Genomic DNA, 9,905 nt, shown 5'->3' with positions numbered 1-9,905 from the left:
CTGGTTTACAAATATATTTTGGTTTACAAACTAGACCAGAAACTAAAAATAAAGTCAAACCACTAAGACCATGATTAACCCGGGGTTTCTTAGAGTAGGGTTCTTAGCGAAAGTTAATAAACTGTTTCTTAACTTCCGCTAAGAACTCCATCATAAGAATCCCAGGTTAATCATGCTCTAACTTGGTTTACACTAAACCTAAAAAAAAAGCCCTATCTTTTTCTAACTCAGCCGTCTTCAACCACGTCCATTGAGCTTCTTCATCTTCCTTCACCCCCTGTATCTACTATGAACAAAAGAAGCACCGATTCTTATTCTTCTGATCCTCACCGGTGGAACCTCTGATTCGTCACGGGTCCACTTCCGGCGACTCTGCTCACGGCTGCTCACGACCACAGACCAGCATCTCAGCTCACGACCACCTTTACCAAGAACAAAAAAGAATTAAATTCAATAGAGAGAGACAGATAAATAGAGACAACATGAACCTTGCCTCCTCCACTTAGCTTTACCAAAAACAAAACAAAATCAGATTCATAATAGAGCAACATAGACACTACAAGAAAACATCAGGTTTACGACTACAAGAATAGTTACAAGTTATTTGTAGTTAAAAATCTTTCGTCGCAAAATAAAAAAGTCGCAAGTTAGTTGCAAAATAGCAACTAGAGTAAGACTATGTAATTGGTTGGATATAAGCGACTAATTTGTAACTAACATTGCAGCTGGACAAAATTTTAAAACCAAGCTTTTTGTCTCTTATTAGTCACAAAATGTAGTTGGTAATTTGTCTCTTTTCTAATTTTACAACAAAATTTATGTTTTGTTACAAACTAGCACAAAGGTTTATGACTATTTAGTAACGACAATATTTATCATTTTACTAATTAAATTGCAGGAATTAATGATTAATAAACTATTTATAAAACTAAAATATTGTTATGAATCATGAAGTGGATGGTCAATAACCTAGACCATATAAGTTTAAGACTAGAGTCCATTGGAGGTTTACATCCAGCCACATAGAAGACTCATTCAACCATATGTCTTTATGAGTTTGACCATGTCATTATGTAGAGTACCTTTGTAATCAATTCTCCCTTTGACTCCACCTTGTATGAAGCACTATATATAGTGGTGTAAGCAATAAGAAATATACAACACATTCTCACAAATCTTCTCTCAAATCTTATCACGTTATCAGCACGAGACTCTCTCCGCCTGAGCAATCACATCCGCCGGCGATCATCTCTTTTCCGGCCCTCAGCCTTGCTCCGCCGGCCAAGTCTATACCTCTCACGGTTTTCCGGCCAGCTCCTCCATCTCTCTCTCAACCACCTCAATCCGCGGATCACTCCCTCTCTCTCACGGTGGTCCATTTAGAATCCTCGTAGTGTAAAAGGTAAACTAATCAAAACCTAAAGATCTAAGCACATCATATATCTGAATCTTGGATCTATATGAATCCTAAAACTTATAAAATCCATAGATCTAAAATTATCTCAAATATTAATCTTGAATCTAAGATCTATATGAATTTTGATTCTAAAATTATTTGAATCTCTAAAGATCTAAGAATCTCTAAAAACTTATAAAACATATTAATAATCTAAGATCTATATGAATCTTGTTTCTAAGAACTATTTGAATCATAAAAAATATTAGAGAAAATCTTAAAATCATAAGCCTTTAAATCGGCTCTCCATTTTTCTCCTATTTGATCCGATCTTAAATCCGGATTGTCTAAAGGATCAAAACCCATAATCAAACCCTTTGATCATCCGCATCACCATCTATTCTAGCAGGATGAATAAGCTGGCCATCAAAAACCTCACCATCAAAATCCTTAAATCTAAATATGTATCTTGATGGCCATTATACATATCAATCCCCTAAATCCTTCTTGCTTGGTTTTCTCAACCAGCAAATCCAAAATTCAAAACAATCAAAAACATTCTGAGCCATATTCGGCTAGATTCTTTGAAAATCACTCAAACCAAATAAAATCGAAATAAATCCTAATCAATGCATATCTTTGACCATTGATGTTTGTTTTTGTAACTGATTTTATAAATGCATATTTAATTTTTATAAATGCATATTTGATTTTAATGAATGCATATCTTTGACTAGGTAGTATTTTAAATATTATAACCTATAGTCTTGATTTAAATTAATATGTCATAAGATAAAATAAATTCTGGTTTGATATCATTTGATCACATTATTGTTTGTCAAAATTTATCTATATCTTAACCGACCTTGAAATCGGTTCATTATAGTTTGAACAAATGATATAAATTTATCTTGATCTAATACCATCCTTAAAACCGGATTTTGTGATGATTAAGTCATATATTGAACATTGATCACATAGTTGCTTGTTAAATTAATCTTGATCTAAAACCATCCTTGAAAACTGATTTTGTGATGATTGAATTATATACTGATCTTATATGCATATCTGATAGCATCTATTAGATTAGTAAATCATTAGATCAAACTTGGATTATTTTGAACCAACCTTTTTCCATGCATCCGATTGTCATTTTGTTAAAACCGATCATGCATGCTTGCATATCATTGACTATTATGATCATGGTGCATTTAAATTAAAATTTAATTGATTCATATTTCTTGCATCTAATTGATTCATATTGCTTACATCTAATTAGATTAAATCGGTTATTGTTTAAACTAAGCATGTTTGCTTTAATTGAAATAATAAACCAGCTTTGAAACCGATTGATTGAAAATCTAATTGAATTTGTTCTAGACATATCCTGAAAATTATAAAATTTTCTTGTCTTGGTTTACCCTGTAAAAGGGGGAAGGAATCGGTTTTTGCTTTATGATCTTTTAAAACCAAATATCCTCATGCATTAGGAATCACATATAGATTGTTTAAGTCCAATGCTTAGTTCTGAACATGCATTCAGCTATTTCTTGATCCATGCATTTGCTTGATTTCATCCATCTTGCTTGATCTCATTTAATAAAATGATGATTGATCCTTATTCAAATTCTAAAGGGCCTTAATACTCTCTATATATAATCAATCCAGTTTGAATTATAATTAAAAGGATTACTAGATGCAATGATCAATTGATCATTCTCATACTAAGATTGCCTAAGCAAATATATTATATGATTTGGGGGAAAGCCTTATTGAAATCATATACATTGATTTATTCTATTGCTTACATAGAATTCTCAGTGCTTGAATTACTCGTTAAATATTCAGATGTCGAGATTTGAACCCTCAGATTACTCTGCCCTAAATCTTTCTGGAGATAATTACCTAGAATGGGTAAAAAATACTCTTGTTGCCCTGAGATCCAGAGGACTCGGACAATGCATCAATGAGTACAATGATATCATTGACAGTGAAAGGCATAGAGCTATAACGATTATTCGTTATCATCTCACTGAGGAATTAAGAGACCTGTATCTCCATGTTGAGGATCCTTGTGACCTTTGGTTACAATTAACGAAAAGGTTCAAACCGGTATCGTGGCAAAATGCCAAACATGAATAGGAGATCCTCAGATTCCAGGATTTTGAATCCGTGGACAAATATAATTCTGCTCTGATGGATATTGCTTATAGTCTTGCACTATGTGGTGAAAGGATAACACATTATTCTTTATTATATAAGACCTACTCCACATTCCATCCAAAGGATGTGCTGTTGCTACACACGGCTAAGAAGTTCACCACTTATAATGACCTTTTGTCATATCTTTTGGCTTCTGAACAAAGAAAGCAGAAAATCAAAGATATCATCAACAGATTTGACAAGCTTCAGAAAAGATACATTGAGCTAAAGAATAATGAGATGAGGCCTCCTATAGCTGATGAAGCTGAAGTTGAGCACCATATGGCAACACATGCATTGTGAAGGCCATATTATATAATTGTCTTTTGACATTCTCATTTTCATGTTTCCTGAGTTTATGTTTCATGAATTGCTTTGATACTTTGCTTTATACACGACTTCATTAATAAAATGAATTACTTTGAGTTCATCATTATCTTATTCAAACTGTTGTTTGATAAGAAACTATATCTATATGCCTTGATTGTGCCAAGATAAATATGATTGAGGATTAATACCCCAACTCACTTTTCCAAAGAGTTCAAAGAAGCCTTTGACAAATGGCACGACATGCTCTGCCATCCAGTCTCAGTTATAAAATACTCTTGAACTCAACCGAACATTCCTTGAAAGAAAGGAAAAGAAGCTCGACCAAGGCTTTGCCTAAATGACATTATATTCACCCTATAAGGTCCATTGAATTAAGAAGAAAATTGGTTTCCAACAATGAACAAAAGGGAATAAGAGTACCTAAATTAAAATCGCCTAAGTGGTCGAGACTACATTCTCTATTGATCTAGTGATCAATATGATATTAGGCAAATAGCCAGGGCAATCATGTTTGATTAACCCACGAAATTTATCACTTAGATGGCATTACCATACTTAGCCATTCAGATTATGATGCAAATATTTAAAAGGGCACAAATGTTATCCCATAAGATCTCACGTGTGTGCAATATATCTATGCACAAGGGAATTTATTGTCCCAAGCACCACGAATTTGAGTATGTTCATGAGGGGGAGTGAGGACAAATCCCATGATACATGACCATACTAAAATTCGTGAAACATGGTCCACAACCATATTACATATTGGTTGAATTTGATATAAAGACCATTACCTATAAGGTTCAAATTCTAAAAGTCCATATGCTTGGGGACACCATGAGTTATAAAAGAATGAACCTGCATCAGGCCATAGTAATTATATCAGGCCATATAAGTGATCATAGATATTCCCACCTCAGACTGATACGGGTCATGAGTCGAGACATATATCATCTTAAGATATTATGAAAGAATCCACCACAAATATATGTGCCATCTAAGATCATGTGATCTTAGAATCTCATAAAGAGGATTGGGAATATACATTGGATATATATTATGAATATACTTTCTCCATAAGTTTAAAAGAAACCTTGACTTCAAAATGTGTGATCTAATTATAGGCCAAGGAACAAGGATTACATAAGGTTTATGAATCCGAATATCCAACAATGAAAGGAGAAAAGTAATAAGCTGGTATAAAGAATGATAAAGAATGGTATCTACCATCTGGTATCAACCATCAATGCCTTGGCAAAGATCCTCGGACTAGAAAATAATGTATAGACGTCCATATGCTACAATGATAGCAAAATAAAATGCCAGACACATTGACCCGAGAGAAAGAATGACTATGTCATCCCAGCTTAGCACCACACGGTTTTAATGTCTTAAAGACACAACCAAGTTGATACAAAGTCTATATAAGATAGACCAAATAAATGTTCCAAATAAAGTTCCATAAATTCTAAGGAACCTCGGAAAGAAAGAAATGTGCATAAGATAAAATCCGAGTTTTATTAAAGGAAACCATTCCAGACATTGAGATATAAGGCTGGCCAGCTAAACAACTAGGTACCATACCATATAGCTTGGGACGCCAAGTTATAAAGTTATTAAGGTCCTAGATAATGAAATCTCAAATTGATTTATACCATGTCTGGAACTAAAAGGAACTATATATATATAAGTGTGTCGACACATACATTCATAGAAAATGCGCAAGTATGTAGCACATGAATACAAAGATATGTATCGAGGATCATAAACCCACACAAGAGTACTCATAATGAATAATGAAAGAAACGTGAGGTTTAAAGTGATATATAAAAGGCGTATTGTATTGGCCATGAATATGTAAACGCCATATGATGCCCAGTGAATATATAAATCCTGAAAGAAGGATAAATCGTGAGACAGACCGGGAAAGGTCTATATAATCCAATGTGGTGGGTACTACTACATATTTCACTACATATGATGTCTGGAAGAAATTCAAAAGATGTAGTATGCTATATGTGACTCACTGGATGATGATGATAATATTATTGGTATCAAAAGGTTTACCAAACGGTATTGAGCTCAGAATCAAAAGATGAGAAAAGAAGTTCTCTTGAACAGCATTTTCCTAAAGTTGTTCATGGACTGAATTAAATTACTACATGTAAGCATGTGAAGAGTTCTTTAAGAACAATTCAAATCAGTCCATAGAGGAATTTTAAATTCCTTGTGTTTTATACTAACCAGCCTGAGATAGGTTAAATGGTTCTTCATTAAACCTTAAAAAAGGTTATAGACCATCACCACAAATTAGCCAAATTTTGGTAATACTTATGGTTGGTCGAATTCTCAGCATGAAATCAAATTTTGGTAATACTTATGGTTGGTCAAATTCTCAGCATGAACCAACCAAGCTGTGGTATGAACGAATAAGATATCATAAAGATAAGCTATAAGATCGAAGTTCATCTTTGAACAAAAGGTATAGGACCACATTATGTCTCCATATGCGATCCAACGGGCCGACCATCATATATGAAGATAATGAAGCTTGCATTGCTCAACTCAAAGACGGGTATATCAAAGGTGACTGAACCAAACGTATTCGACCCAAGTTCTTCTTTACCCATGAGTTGCAGAAAGCTGGAGAGGTCAACGTCCTTCAGATCCGGTCTAGTGAAAACTCAGCCGACCTCTTCACCAAATCATTGCCCTCTTGCACATTCAGGAAGTTCACGCAACAAGATTGGCACACGTAGACTCAAGGACGTTCAGTGATGTCCAAATCAGGGGGAGTAATGTGTGTTGTACTCTTTTTCCTTTCTCTGGTTTCCCTTTTTACCACATTGGGTTTTGGGTTTTCCGGGAGAGGTTTTAATGAGGCAACATTAGCATGTTACAAACCCTATATGGTTATGACATCCAAGGGGGAATGTTATGAATCATGAAGTGGATGGTTCATAACCTAGACCATACAAGTTCAAGACTACAGTCCATTGGAGGTTTATATCCAGCCACATGGAATACCCATTCAACCTTAGTCTTTATGAGTTTGACCATGTCATTATGTAGAGTAGTTTTGTAATCAATTCTCCCTTTGACTCCACCTTGTACGAATCACTATATATAGTGGTGTAAGCAATAAGAAATATACAACACATTCTCACAGATCTTCTCTCGAATCTTAACAAATATATTTGAATTTGAAATATTATTTCGGAATTAAAAATCAAATATTAGTTTAATTTAATTAGAAAGTAAAAGGGTAAATCTCCAAAATAACACTTTTCTAAGTTTATGTCTCAAAAATAGCCCTAAAAAACTAAAATGACCAAAATAGCATTTTATCTTTTGAAAAATTTATATTTATTTTATTTTTCAAAATTTGAAATCTTATTCCAAAACTCCACTCCCCAACTCTAAACCGTAAAACCTAATCTCTAAACCATAAACCCTAAACTCTAAACCCTAAACCCTAAATCATAAACCCTAAATCCTAAACTCCACCCCTTAACTCTAAACCCTAAATCCTAAATCCTAAACCCCACCCCTTGACTCTAAACCCTAAACCCTAAACCCCACCCCTAAACTATAAACCCTAAACCCTAAACTCTAAACCCTAAACCCTAAATCCTAAACTCCACCCCTTAACTATAAACCCTAATGTCTAAATTAATTTACCATTGGAGTATAAATGTATATTTATCTCTTTTGATAAAACATTAAGTGCTATTTTGGTCATTTTTATTCTTAGGAGGTTATATTTGTGACACAAACTTTTTTAGTGCTATCCTAGTCATTTTCTCAAAGTAAAATTACAAAGATAAATACACAAATATACACAAATACACAAATACACCATCATCATCTCTATGGGTTCAGCCACGGCGGCACGGTTTCCACCACTGGTTGAACGGCACCACGACGAATCGGAGTGGTTCCATATGAAGCGGCGACTCGGAGTGGTTCCATCTAAAGCGACTACTCGATCGGGTCGGGAAGCCACTGGTGTTGGTCTGATAGATACAGCATCTGCGGTTCCTCCGATTCGTCACGCCACCACCACCTCCGGCGCGTATGCTCCGTTACACCACCACTTTCCCTTCCCGTTTCATCACTGGTCCTCCTCAGATCTGTAAACAAAACAAAAATCAGTTAGAAATAGCATAAGTAGATGAAGATAAAGAAGACTAAGAGAGATGTAAGAGGAAAAAAGAAAAAGAAAATAAAGTGACGAGGAGAGAGCAGAGAACAAACAAGTAGATGAAAAAAGGTTCAGTCTGTGAAAAACTAACAAGGAGAGAGCTCTTTCCAGATTAGATTCTAGCTAGGATTTGTTGGCTCAATCAGTCGTAGAATTCCTTCTCCCCACGGCATCTACTCCTAAGATCTCTGACCTGATGTCTCAGGAATTAGTCCCGGATCATATTCCAGTGCGTCCACAGAAGAGGAAATCGCAATGCATCTTGCTTAGCAGGGAAGAGAAAGGAAATAAGAAAATCTGATTAAGTCTTGGCTGTGAGATTTACTAATCTCAACGGTGTTGGAAGAACAAAGCCAATCCTTACCTTTGAGAATTGACCAATCAGAAGTGCTTTCTACTTTCTAATTAAATTTTATTAGCCAAATTATGCTACTAAACTGCAATTACATTAGGTCAAGTGGTTGCAAAATAGTGGCTAACAATACCCTAAACCTTGAAATTAATCTCATTACTTTTAAAAACTACAATATCTGAAAAAGACATATTACTATATATTAAGTAAAGAGCGTGTATACAATCATTTGTGTAGAACAATCATTTTTGTAGAACAATCTAGTTGAAAAACATTCAGCCCAAATCCAAACCATTACACATTGATGTATTACATTTAGGTAACATATATTTTGTGAAGATGTGCATATATCCAAATTATGTCAATTGTTCTATCTTATACAAGATATAACCATTTGGGTGTCCTATGCTACTAAAATGCTAAAAAAAAGATGTTTTATTATGTTATTTATTAATGATTTATGGTAAACAAAATTTAAATTATATATTTGGCTAATTATTAAAACAGATTTGATTGCAGTGGCAAAGTAGTAGCTAATGATACCCTAAATTCTGCATATCATATTTATTTTCAAAATATATGTAAAAAGAAGATATATGATTATATATTAAATGAAGGCAGACTTAGAAAAATCTTAATGTAAAACATCTGGATTGACTTTTTTTTGATCTAAATGACTATATATTTGATACTCCAATGTAACTATGGCTGAAAAGAAATATTGGTAGTCACAAATTAGTTACAAATGTTTATAGTAGTAAATCGGTCACAAAATAAGTTACTACATTACGACTACCGTACATTTAACAGTTGCAAATAAGTTACAAAATAAAAGAATGTAAAACTATGGACAATATTGCAACTACTGATGAAAAATTGTGAAATTTTATCCTAGACCCCAAAAAAACTTATAATCATTTTAGAGTGGTCTAGCTTCAAAATAATTTATATATATAGAAGTTATATACTAAGTTATTAGACATTACATAAAATGATTGTTAATTTTATAATTTACAATCCAAATTCAAAAGATAAACATGAAATTGTACAAATGTGTTAGTTGTGTGGTCATATCCATTTTATTAAATGACTCAAATTTATTCAAGATATAATTTTATTTATTAGATTATTAAGTATTTGTATGTAGTTAAAATAAAGCATATGAATAATTTAACTTATATAATTATTACCAATGATACTATTTTCTACGTACTACATTGCAACTACAACACATCTAAGAGTTACAAAAAAGATACAAAATAATTGTATTAACTTTGCAACTAAACCTGAAAATACATTTTACCTCAATTACATGGTTTAGATACATGAAAGGTAGCCATTAATATACATGTATCATTCAAAGTATTATATGTAATTGTTTTATAATACATGTATGGAAAATTTGCAACTAATTTGTGACT

At 33.4% G+C, this 9,905-nt stretch overlaps 1 long non-coding RNA gene across 1 annotated transcript; it reads right to left on the bottom strand.

The window, feature by feature from the left end:
* Positions 1–7,660: 7,660 nt before the first annotated feature.
* On the bottom strand, positions 7,661–8,760 carry LOC125581941. Its single transcript, XR_007319728.1, has 2 exons — positions 8,224–8,760; positions 7,661–8,061 (listed from the first exon to the last, which is right to left on the bottom strand). It is a non-coding gene; the product is annotated as an uncharacterized LOC125581941 (long non-coding RNA).
* Between the last annotated feature and the right edge of the window lie 1,145 nt (positions 8,761–9,905).

The sequence above is a fragment of the Brassica napus genome, chromosome C2, assembly GCF_020379485.1.
Source record: "Brassica napus cultivar Da-Ae chromosome C2, Da-Ae, whole genome shotgun sequence".
In the NCBI taxonomy this organism is placed as follows: domain Eukaryota; kingdom Viridiplantae; phylum Streptophyta; class Magnoliopsida; order Brassicales; family Brassicaceae; genus Brassica; species Brassica napus.
Note: the sequence above shows the minus strand (reverse complement) of the source record. Positions and strands in the feature narration are given on the sequence as shown.